This window comes from Triticum dicoccoides, chromosome 7B (genome assembly GCF_002162155.2).
Source record: "Triticum dicoccoides isolate Atlit2015 ecotype Zavitan chromosome 7B, WEW_v2.0, whole genome shotgun sequence".
In the NCBI taxonomy this organism is placed as follows: Eukaryota; Viridiplantae; Streptophyta; class Magnoliopsida; order Poales; family Poaceae; genus Triticum; species Triticum dicoccoides.
The window spans coordinates 695,746,076-695,757,399 of NC_041393.1; the positions used below are offsets into that span (position 1 = coordinate 695,746,076).

The following is an 11,324-nucleotide window of genomic DNA, read 5'->3' on the forward strand; positions in this document are numbered from 1 at the left end:
AAAACGGCAGGCTTGACCGTTCCTAGCTAGTTGTTGAAACTTGGAGACCTTTTGATGTTTCTCTAATTAAATAGATACTTATGTACCTAAAAATGATTTTTGGAAAAAATAAAGAGAAAACTACGAGATAGCTACAGTTCAAATTTGACCCGCTTCCCGCTGAATCGACGGAAATTTTTCTTTTTCACGAGAGGTGGATCAAAACTTTTTACGCCCAACCATTTGGTCAATTGTGCATTAAATATGTCCTAGTATTTTAGAAAATTGATTTGGTACAATTTTGCAACAAATATATGTCCTAGTATTTTAGAAAAACCTCTTTTCGGGCACTCGAAAATATTTTGAAAACAAACCGTCTGGTCAATTGGACATAAAATATGGTCTAATGATTTCTAAAAATGGTGTGGTATCATTTTGCAACAAATATTTAGTAGATATTTTAAAATAACATTCATTGTTACTCGAAAAATACAAAATGCTTTTCTTGTGAAAAACCTTTTTTTTATTAAATTACAACCAATTTAAATGGTCATAACATCTTTAAAGTGTTTACTGCGTTCTGATTGGTCTATAAGCCTCTCATGCGGATCATGCTCAAACACCGTCGGATACTGCCCGATCCGACGGCAGCCCTCGTCCCCCTTACACTCTCACCCCTCGTCCGTCTCACCCCCCTCGTCCAAACCCTAGCTTCCCTCGCGCCGCACCCGAGCCATGCCTCCTTCCCTCCTCACGCCGCCACCCACCCACCGCCTCCTCCCTCCCACAGCTCGCCGCAGACGGCCTCCCCTCTCCCATCCACTTTCCTCCCACCCCAGACGGATCGCCCCTCTCTCCTCTCCTGCAACCCCTCTCTCTCTCCCCGCACTTCACAGCGACAGCAAGCTCTCCCAGATCCATCCGGATGCCGGACATGGAGGAGCCCGCGCAGCCCAAGCCCGCTGACCCCTCAGAACCGAAGCTCTCCTCGGACCCGCCCAAGGGCGTGGGGACGAACGTGGACGGCTGGCGCCGAGGCCGCCGCCGGGAGATCCGACTTCGCCGACGGGAATGGGGCCGGATCCGCTGGCCCCCAGCGCCTATCTCCTCCTGCCCCCTCCCTCGCGGCGCTATGCTCTGTCGCCGGTGGTTTTAGTTTGATAATGTGGCAGGTCGGTGGACGGAGAGGAATGGTACGGTGCCGTCGATCTGTCGTGCCTGCGGATTCGCTGGTTGGCCACCTTGGTTCCGTCCACGGGTTAGGTTGGATTTGCCCGGCGGACTGGTACGCAGGCGGGCGGGCAGGCATGCGCCGGAGGAGTGAGCGCTCGTGAGATTAGATCTGGCTGCTACTCTGTCCTTCAAGGTGGATTCACGGTCGGTAGGTTAGGATGAATCGGCGGCTGCTAGATCTGTGAACTCGCTGCCGAGCCATGGCTGTGCTTCTTGGCTGGAGAGCACACGCGGCCCTGTCCAGCTGTTGTTAAATCAAGTGTGTTTCGTGCAGATGAATGTCCACAAGCTGAATAAGATGGCCGGTGCCGTGCGCACCGGCGGCAAGGGCAGTGTGCGCAGGTGCTTTCTCAGATGTTAACCTTGTTATTACTATCGTCCATAAGTAGTGTTATTGGTTTTGGTATATATGAGCACTAGTGTTTCCTGCTTATAGCACGTTATGTATTGTACATGTGTCCATTTTACCCGTGTAAATCGTTTGTTTCAGACCTAATATCATGTTTCCTCATAATGGATAATTCGTGCCCTGTGAATCATTGCTGCTATCCGGTGTAGAAATGCCAAACTTGAAGCATGCTATCTAAAGCATAGATCATCATCCAAACATACTCGTGTCACATTTCTAAATTGATATGTCAGTGAATGCCATTTAGTGGATGCATGTCAGCGTACAGAGTAGTATAAAAATGCCATTCAGTAAAGCGGAACTTCTTAAATATTGCACGCTGAAGTAAACTGCAACTTCTTCATCAACAAGCAACCCTTTTTCCGTGAAAGAACTGCAACTTGCATTCATATAACAAATAGAAGATACAACTTGCATTCATGTAAAGATAGAAAACGCAACTTGCCATGGGGTTTTGTTTTCTTTAAATCTGGTTGCAAGTTTACTATTTTTCCAGAACCATCATCTTACATTTTCTTGTTTCATGTATAGCTTGCCAAAAATGTCAAACTCTGGATCTATTCGCCCCAGTGTGCAATGCCAGACTCTTAAGTACAACATGAATGCCAGGGCTGGTAGATGATTTACGCTTGAGGAGTCCAAGGTGATCGTTTTTCCCCTTCCATTTTGCTTCCTCCATCTTTGAATTACCCATGTGGGATGTTGTATCATCGGAGTGATCATTTGGTATACATCCTGACATGTACTAATAAAATAATATGTTGCTTTACAAGATAATAGAATCCACTTGATTACATGCCTTGTATGTTGAATTAAAATCTGCATGCCATATCTGCGTGCGTTTTTTTGCAGGTTCGTGAAGATGAAAATCTGGTTTTGTGAAGGAAGGAGCCAGCCATGGAGAAGATCCTGCTGGTCGTCCCTGGCAATCCAGGTAGGTGACCGCCGGCATGCTACATGCCACGTCTGTTTTTCAGTGTGTTCGAGTGCTCAATCAGGGGCTTATGTTGCTCTGATGTTTCTGTGTGGCTGGCAGGTATTGTTGGATTCTACAAGGACTTTGTGGAAGCCCTCTGTGAGCTAGTTCATGGAGACCTGACAGTCCGAGCGATCTCTGTAGCGTGAATGGAGTGAGAGTCCAGATAACTGGTGAGTCAAACATGTTCTGTGATGTTGTTTTGAGCTTGTAAGCACATAATACATTTACTGACAAAATAAACTGATGCATCCTCTGGCTCTGTTTGTGCATTTCAGCTGAAGACGTGGCAGATGATATGGACTACACAGTCCACACTATATGCTGCTACTAAATTAAGATGCACAAAGTTCACACTATATGCTTTTCATGTCCCCTGGTGGTGGCCTCTATATGTCACAAAGTTCACATTAGGGACTGTGTAGGGATTCATGTGGTTGATGAGTTGTAGCGTGTTTTGCCTAGGGATTCATGTGGTTGATCGGTTGTAGCGTGTACTGCTATTGGGTTCCATGCCTGTCCTTAGATAGATTAACTCTCGACTCATGTAGCGTTGCGTTCGTTCATGATCTAGAGGCTGTTACTGATGTGGCGTTGGGAGATTTAGCAGCCTGATTTGACGAGACTGGTATATCTTATTGTAGATTGTAGATCAGTTTCGTATGTTGTCCATATGTGTTCCAAAGTATTTTTCGAGGAGAATTTGTTTTGAGATATCCATATCATGTTGTGCTCGCTGTTTAGTTTTGTTTGTCCCAAAAGGCCTATGCTATTTAGTTTTTTGTTGAATTAATCATAAATGGTAGATTTTTTTTGTTATTCAAAGCTGCTGAACAATGTAGTTAGGTTTGTTTTATTGCTACATTAGAATTACAGCAATCGTCCTAGTCTTGTTTTGTTGTAGACATGGCATTGTTAGAACTTCGGATGCAGATTTTCATCAACTGTTTCTATGATTTTCCACTAGAAAATGTATATGCATTGTTTATTCTATTTTAAACTTCATCATGGTATAGTCTGTTTCTATTCTACTGGCTTGATTCTGTTGACACTAGCATGCTCTGTTTGTTTTGGAGCCCAACCATGGAGCGTATGTACTAAGCTAGCTCAAGCGCACACACACAGCCAACTTGATTGATGTATGTAGATACTAGCAGTAGCATGTATGTGTGTCTCCTATACTCGCTTGCTTAATTTCTGTACTAGATCAACAACACTAACTCTTACTTCTTTGTTTGATTCGGAGCGGTAGGCATCCTTTGTGGACGATGACGACAACCAGGGCATCCACCGCCACGACGATGCTCCGCACATGGTCCAACTCGGCTACAACCTCCTCTACCGCGGGACGAAGACCGTGGCCGTGTGCAGCATCGGCTACAATCTCCTCTCATGTGAGTTCGTCTCCTACCTTCTAGCCCCCTCTCCTGTGCTGCTATAGTAGTACCTTGCTCTGTTTCATGTGCATGGGTGATTTTGTTTGTACTTTCCGTGCTTGTGTCATGGAAAAGATCATTCCTATTTACAAGTGATGATGATTTGGAGTAGCACACTTGTTAAATTGTGCTCTTGTAGTAGACCCCATTTGTAGTTACTGTGATGTGCATTGACTCGGCCTCCTAGTACTGCAGATCATGCATGTAAATAATTTATAGTGGCCTTGTTAGTTACTACAGCTAGGCTATGTTAACTGTTGGTGTTTAATCTAGCTAGCTTGTTTGTACCATCAGGATTGCAGCAAATTACAGCTAGCTAGCCTGTTTGAAATCTTTTTTTTGCTTGGTATGCTGCTTGGTATGCCCTGTTTATATGAATTGTTTTGCATCTAGTGACTAGTTGTCACACTGATTAAAATCTCCGCGCAACGAGCAAGTAATCAGTGGCCGTGAAGCAACGTTTATAATATTGTTAGCATGTTCTATTAGTTCCATAGAAAAAGCGAAATCCCAGCTCCGCCTGCTTCATGATCTATGATAAGTTCACTTGTGTAAGAATAAGGCAGCATTTAAGCAACGGGTAGCAGTATCCACAAAACTGAGTATTCTATTCATTTTCTTGTGTGCTTGACTGCTTGTGTATTGGTATAGGTGAGGAAGAACCAGCTGCCGATGGGCGAGGGCATGGGGTACCTGGAGGCCAAGCACCACCTGCTGCTGAGCTACTGCCAGGGCCTCGTCCACTACCTGCTACGTGAGGCCAAGGGGCTGTCTATCGATGGCCACCCTGTCGCGCACGGCCTTGTCGAGATCAGGTTGTTTCTTGAGAAGGTGTGCGCGTGTGCCCTCATTTGTTGTTGATTGCTAAGCTGCTAGTCTCCATTTATGTAGCTGTCTAATAGTAGATTGTCTTATGTTGAATTCTCTGTTCTAGATTTGCCCAATAGACAAGAAGATGGAGTACTAGATCCAGAAGCTCACCAATGCCGCAGATGGCGTGGCAGCCCAGGATAAGGCGCCAGGCGACAAGGTCAATGGGAAGGGCGGGAAACAAGGCGAGGGCGACCTGTTGGGGTACCGGCCAAACCCGGATATGATGGATATCAAAATTGCTCCTGAAGGACAGGTGAAATTCTCACTTACTAACTGATGTTTTCTCTTATATGTGTTAAGGTTTCTACTCTGCTATTTCTTGCTTTCCTTTATCTTCATACTTATTATGATGGTAATTTGACTTGCAGTGCTCATGTAGGTTAATTATTAAGCATGCCCGAACATATTCATGAAAGTTCTGTTAGTAGGTGGATGGCTTCTAGTTATAAATGGTATCCTCAACAAACTGAACTTATTTGAAGAAGACACAACATATTCATTCATCTGTTGTAACATCAAGTTTGGTCTATTAACATGGCGTTAATTTTGTGCTGCAGATTTGGAAGCTGGGAATCTGGGGAATGCGAAGTTGATGAGACCTGGAGTATCTAGACTGTGATTGCCATTGTATATGTGTTATATGATGATGTAACACAATGATTCTGCTATTGTATCTTTGTTGTATGATGTATCAAACTGATTTTGGCTGTTATGTGAAGTACTACGTGTGTTCTCTATCTGTTCCCATTTGAATGTTTGTGATTCATTTACCAGCAAATTGAAATTTAAAGAAAATGACCTTGACAATTGGGACCCACTTACTAGAAGAACCTAACAATTGGGACCCATCTGAATAGTTGACCCATCTTTAAAAAAAAAGAAATACTTGAACTGCTCAGCCAAAATGGCCATGGCCCAAAAATAAAAAGGCTACGATGTTGGGCTTGGCCGATGAAGCTAATAAAAATTGTCAGAAAAAATACACTAAATTGGCTGAATTAATGGGCTCGGCCCATATAAACACCCAATTGGACCGGGCCGATTCTAATTTTTGACCTTTTCAATTGGTCATAATTTTTCCACGTCAGATTACCACGTCGGATCCGAGGCGGCCAGGGCAGATAGCCAGTAACCAAAACAAAAGGTCATGGGTTCAACGACCTTCTGTTTTGGTCGTAAACGTCTATGACCTTCTCACAAAGAAGGTCGTTAATTTTAGTTTACGACTGCCAGCTTTTGACCTATTGTTTTTTGTCACAAAAAGGTCGCAAATGAAAAACAATGACCTTTCAGTGACCAATAGTCAAGGTCACAAGTTGATATATTTCTTGTAGTGTATACTAGAAGATGGGCACCAGAGGTTGGCTGGGCTGAGCACAATTCACCAGGGCGCGCCTGGGGGGCCTGGCGCTCGCTGGTGTCTTGTGCTCACCAGGTGGCCCCCTCCGGTAGTTATTTACTCCAGTATGCTTTATATATTCCAAAATAATTCTCCATAAATTTTCAACTCATTTGGAGATGTGCAGAATATATAACTCTGACTTAGCCTTTTCAGGTCCAGAATTCCAGCTGCCGGCATTCTCTCTCTTTGTGTAAACCTTGCATATTATGAGAGAAAAGGCATTAGAATTACTCCATAAAGCGTTATTATGCATAAAACATTATAAATAACAGTAGGAAATCATGATGCAAAATGGATGTATCAACTCCCCCAAGCTTAGACCTCGCTTGTCCTCAAGCGAAAAACCAAAATCGAAAAACATGCCCACAGTCTTAGTGAGAGAGGTGTCGATAGAATCAAAATAGGGACATAGCAGCATCATGCTTATTATTATAACAACATAGAACTTTATCACCCAACTTTTATCATATAACTTCTCATGAACAAGTAACAATTCATCACAACATGGAAGCAAAAAGCATAAACTCTATTGAAAATCAACAAACTATGTTGTCGCTCAACTTTGCAACTATAATTCATCATATTTTCAGGAAGGGTCGTGTATCGGAGCCTTTTGGCAAGTCCACATACTCAACCATCATTTAACTTTCTATGATTTCTACCACTCACAACACACCCATGAGCAAAAAGTGGTTTTCAGCAAGGTATTTTCTGCAAGCACTGAAATAGTCGGTAGCAGGTAGTTTGATAGCAAGATAATTTGTAACGGATAAGTTCCGGTAATGGTAAATAAAGTGCAGCAAGGTATCCTAATCCTTTTGTGGCAAAGGACAGGCCAAAACAGTCTCTTATGATAAGTGTGTTCTTGCTGGATAAGCAAAGTCTCTCTTATGATAAGCAAAAAGTTTCAACCAGACACATAAAAAGATAGGGGCTTATAGTTTCGCCTCCCAACGTATTCATCTCAGGGGTGATGTCAACAATAATAACTCATGCTCACTCATATCCAACTGGATATATGTGCCTTGATCTTTCCTCACCACATTATGCTTGCAAAAATAGAAAATAAAAAGGAATATGGAAGAATACTTTGACTCTTGCATAAAAGTAAATACATAAAAGTAAAAGATAGGCCCTTCGTAGAGGGAAGCAGAGGTTGTCATGCGTGTTTTGTTTTATGCCAAATCCCTTAATGCAAAATAATGTCACGTTATATTGCCCCTTATGATAGTAATCTTTATTGTGCAATCCATCGCTTTTATTATTTTGCCATCACAAGTTCGTACAACGCTCAATTTTCTCTTACATTAAATGATCCAACACATTTAGAAGCAAATTTTATTATCTTATTGCACCAATGACAACTTACTTGAAGGATCTTACTCAATCCATAGGTAGGTATGGTGGACTGTCAAAATAAGATTGGGGTTTAAGGGTTTTTAGGATACACAAGTAGCATCTCTACTTAGTGTGGAATTTTTGGTTGGCAAAGATATTGAGCAAGCACCACTTGTTGAAGGATCTTTCACAATATAACTTCTATGTGAATATGAACAAACATAAATCATTACGTTGTCTTTGACATATAATATTTAATGGGGGCTCACAATCATAAAAGATGTCCAAGATAGTGCATTTGCATGTGAATCTTCTCTTCCCTTTTTTAATTCGTTCATGAATTACATCATTGACCAATGCTATGTTTGTCAATCTCCAATAAATTTTACCACTTATACTTTTCGTTATGTGATGTCATTACTTACCATAAGATTACATATGATATTTTTCATTTATTTTCCTTTCTTTTTAATGAAACATAAGAGTAAAGAAACAAAACTCAAACTACTCTTTATTATATATCTCGCACACAATTACATAGATAGATAGATCACTAAGAAAGCACTCGAAAATAGATCGAACTAAACTTTTATTCAAATAGATCATAGGATAACTAAAGATCAAACTAAAATAGATAAAGGCAAAGATAGTGATGGTGATACGATACCGGGGCACCTCCCCCAAGCTTGGCACAAGCCAAGGGGAGTTCCCATACCCGTACTCAAGTCTCCTTTGGCGGGGAAGATGTTGATGGTGGTGGTGATGAGGTAGTGTCACACTTCAGGCTCAGGAGGTACTCCAATCTACGAATGATGCTCTGGAGGGCGATGACTTGATCTTGCAACAGAATATTTTCATGAGTGAGATATTTATTTTGCACACGAACCATTTCAATGGTCCTAAAAGCTTCAATTCAGAAGGGGTAACATGATCGTAGTATGGTTGAAGGATGTCTTCTTCTGCTGCTGCTGGAACGGCCTGCCCTACTACTGGAGCTTGATCTCCCGCAACTTTCTTGACCTTATCACCCTTGATGGTCTCCTCTGGCCGTTCCTCTCTCTTTAGTTCTATCTTCATCAACCAAGCATCCTCTTCTACTTTGTTGGAGGAGGGAGAATACATGATGCCTTGCTTGACAGATCTAACAGAAAACAACAAGAAAGAAGAACAAAAGATTTTTCCGCGATACGGTGGTCAATACTTTCACGGGGTATATAAAAAAATTATCTTGGGCAACAAGCAAATGAGAGGAAAATAGAATCAGGAAGGTTCCCAAGGTGGGCACAACCCACCTGGGCACGCCAGGCAAGGCAGGCGCGCACTGGTGTCTTGTGCCCTCCTCGGTTGCCATCCTAGTTGTTTCTTATTTCCGTAATTCTTGTAATATTGCAAAACTAACGAAAAATATTTTTACAGATTTTTTGGAGTCTGTTTACTTACCGTATCACATACCTCCTCTTTTTCAGGATTCTGGAGTGTTCCAGAAGGTTTCTTTTATGTGTTCCTCCGATGTCATGGTTTGAATAATATTACTTTCAACATTAATAGGCGTACCTAAGATATAGTGCTTAATTCTTTGCCCATTGACCATCTTCGGGTTAGTACCTTCGGCATTATTAATTTTGATAGCTCCAGAACGATAAACTCCTCGATAGTATATGGTCCTTCCCATTTGGAGAGAAGTTTTCCTGCAAAGAATCTGAAACGAGAGTTGTATAGAAGAACATATTCACCTACTTTGAATTCCCACTTTTGGATACTTTTGTCATGCCATCTTTTAACTATTACTTTAAATAATTTGGCATTTTCATAAGCTTCGGTTCTCCATTCATCTAATGAGAAAATATCAAATAACCTCTTTTCATTCGCAAGTTTGAAATCATAATTGAGTTCTTTAATTACCCAATATGCTTTTTGTTCTAACTCAAGAGGCAAATGACAAGCTTTTCCATAAACCATTTTATAGGGAGACATACGCACAATATTTTTATATGCTATTCTGTAGGCCCAAAGTGCATCATCCAATTTCTTAGACCAATTCTTTCGGGACATATTAACAGTTTTTTGTAATAGTGGTTTTATTTCTCTATTCCTATGTTCAACTTGACCACTAGATTGAGGATGATAGGGTGATGCAATTCTATGGTAAACATCATATTTAGCAAGCATTTTACGGAAAGCGCCATGAATAAAGTGTGAACCATCATCAGTCATTAAATATCTAGGGACTCCAAACCTTGGGAAAATTAACTTCTTTAAGCATTTTAATGGAAGTGTTATGATCAATACTACTAGTTGGAATAGCTTCTACCCACTTAGTAACATAATCAACAACAACCAAAATATGTGTATACTCATTAGAGAAAGGAAATGGTACCATATAATCAAAACCCCAAACATCAAATGGTTCAACAACAAGTGAATAATTCATAGGCATTTCTTGATGATTACCGATATTACCAGTTCTTTAACATTCATCACAAGATAAAAAAACTTACGGGCATCCTTGAAGAGAGTAGGTCAACAAAAACCAGATTGCAATACCTTGTGAGCAATTCTATCTCCCGCATGATGCCCTCCATAAGCTTCGGAATGACATTTCCACAGGATCTTGTTCATGCTCAGGTAAACAACGTCTAATAATACCATCTACTCCTTTATAAAGATTTGGGTCATCCCAAAAGTAATGTCTTAAATCAGAGAAGAATTTTTTTTGTTGGTATGTAAAACTAGGTGGTATATATTTAGCAACAATCAACAGACACTGGCTAACTGCGGCGTGCGGAGTGGCGGGTCGAGTGGCTGGCCTTCATCTTCTTGTACATCGTCATGCGGGGCGGCGGGTCGTTGTCGTCGTCCTCAGCGGAGTCGAGGTCGATCTGCCAGGTACGACGGCCTGGCTCCGGCACCCTCACTGGCATCTGCACCGGTTCTTCCTCCTCTTTAGGCTCCCCACCGATGACCGTCGGTGACATGATTGCCGTCTCCCAGTACACTGCAGCACGGCGGTCATTAGGAGCCCAGTAGTTCTTGTACTTGGACCACTTCTTCCTTTGTTTAGCGTCGTTGGAGACGGCCTGATTCATGGCCCAACGAATGATGTGACTGCCATCACCCCCTTCACTGGGTCAGGAATCAGCATCTTCAACTCTTGTGCAATGGCCCTCATGAGAACTGCATCAGATTCCTTCTGCATGTCAGGCATGGAGCCGAAGTTTGAGCACACCTCCATGGTGTTCTCAAACTTGGTGCGGTCACCAGCCGACCACCCGAGGAAGAAGGCCCTCCAGCCAATACCCCAAGGGAAGGGGTTGGCGTCGGAGCTGGAGCTAGAGCTCATGGCGATGGAGAGGAGGAAGGTTGATAGTGAGAGAAGAGAGGGGTGGGTAAGTAGTGGTGGGCAGGGTGAGTAAATATAGGCGCGATGGAGGGGAGGAAAGAGTGACAGTCATGCCGTTGTAACTACATGCTCTTCAATAAGCCATGAACTCTGTGTTGTGCCTAACTCTATGAATTGTTTGCAGATCGAGGAGAGCAATGAGATGGGCACGGAGGTGCTCCTGGCCGTTGACAACAAGGGCAAGCAGCCAGTTCATCCAATGCCCGAGGTTGTGCTGCCGCCCACCGCCGAGGAAGAACCGAAGACGCCAACGGTTGGCGACGACGAGCGAATGGAGG

The 11,324-nt window shown here is 42.5% G+C and overlaps 1 long non-coding RNA gene across 4 annotated transcripts; it reads left to right on the forward strand.

Annotated features, from left to right (window-relative positions):
• Window positions 1–627: 627 nt before the first annotated feature.
• Window positions 628–5,559, forward strand: LOC119336373. Of its 4 annotated transcripts, XR_005162431.1 has the most exons (9): window positions 628–1,356; window positions 1,487–1,554; window positions 2,153–2,264; window positions 2,474–2,555; window positions 2,658–2,770; window positions 2,876–3,991; window positions 4,685–4,864; window positions 4,968–5,159; window positions 5,286–5,342. It is a non-coding gene; the product is annotated as an uncharacterized LOC119336373 (long non-coding RNA). The 4 variants fall into 4 exon arrangements; XR_005162429.1 differs by lacking the exon at window positions 5,286–5,342 and adding an exon at window positions 5,464–5,559 and having other exon boundaries at window positions 628–1,554; XR_005162428.1 differs by having other exon boundaries at window positions 628–1,554.
• The last annotated feature ends 5,765 nt before the right edge of the window (window positions 5,560–11,324 follow it).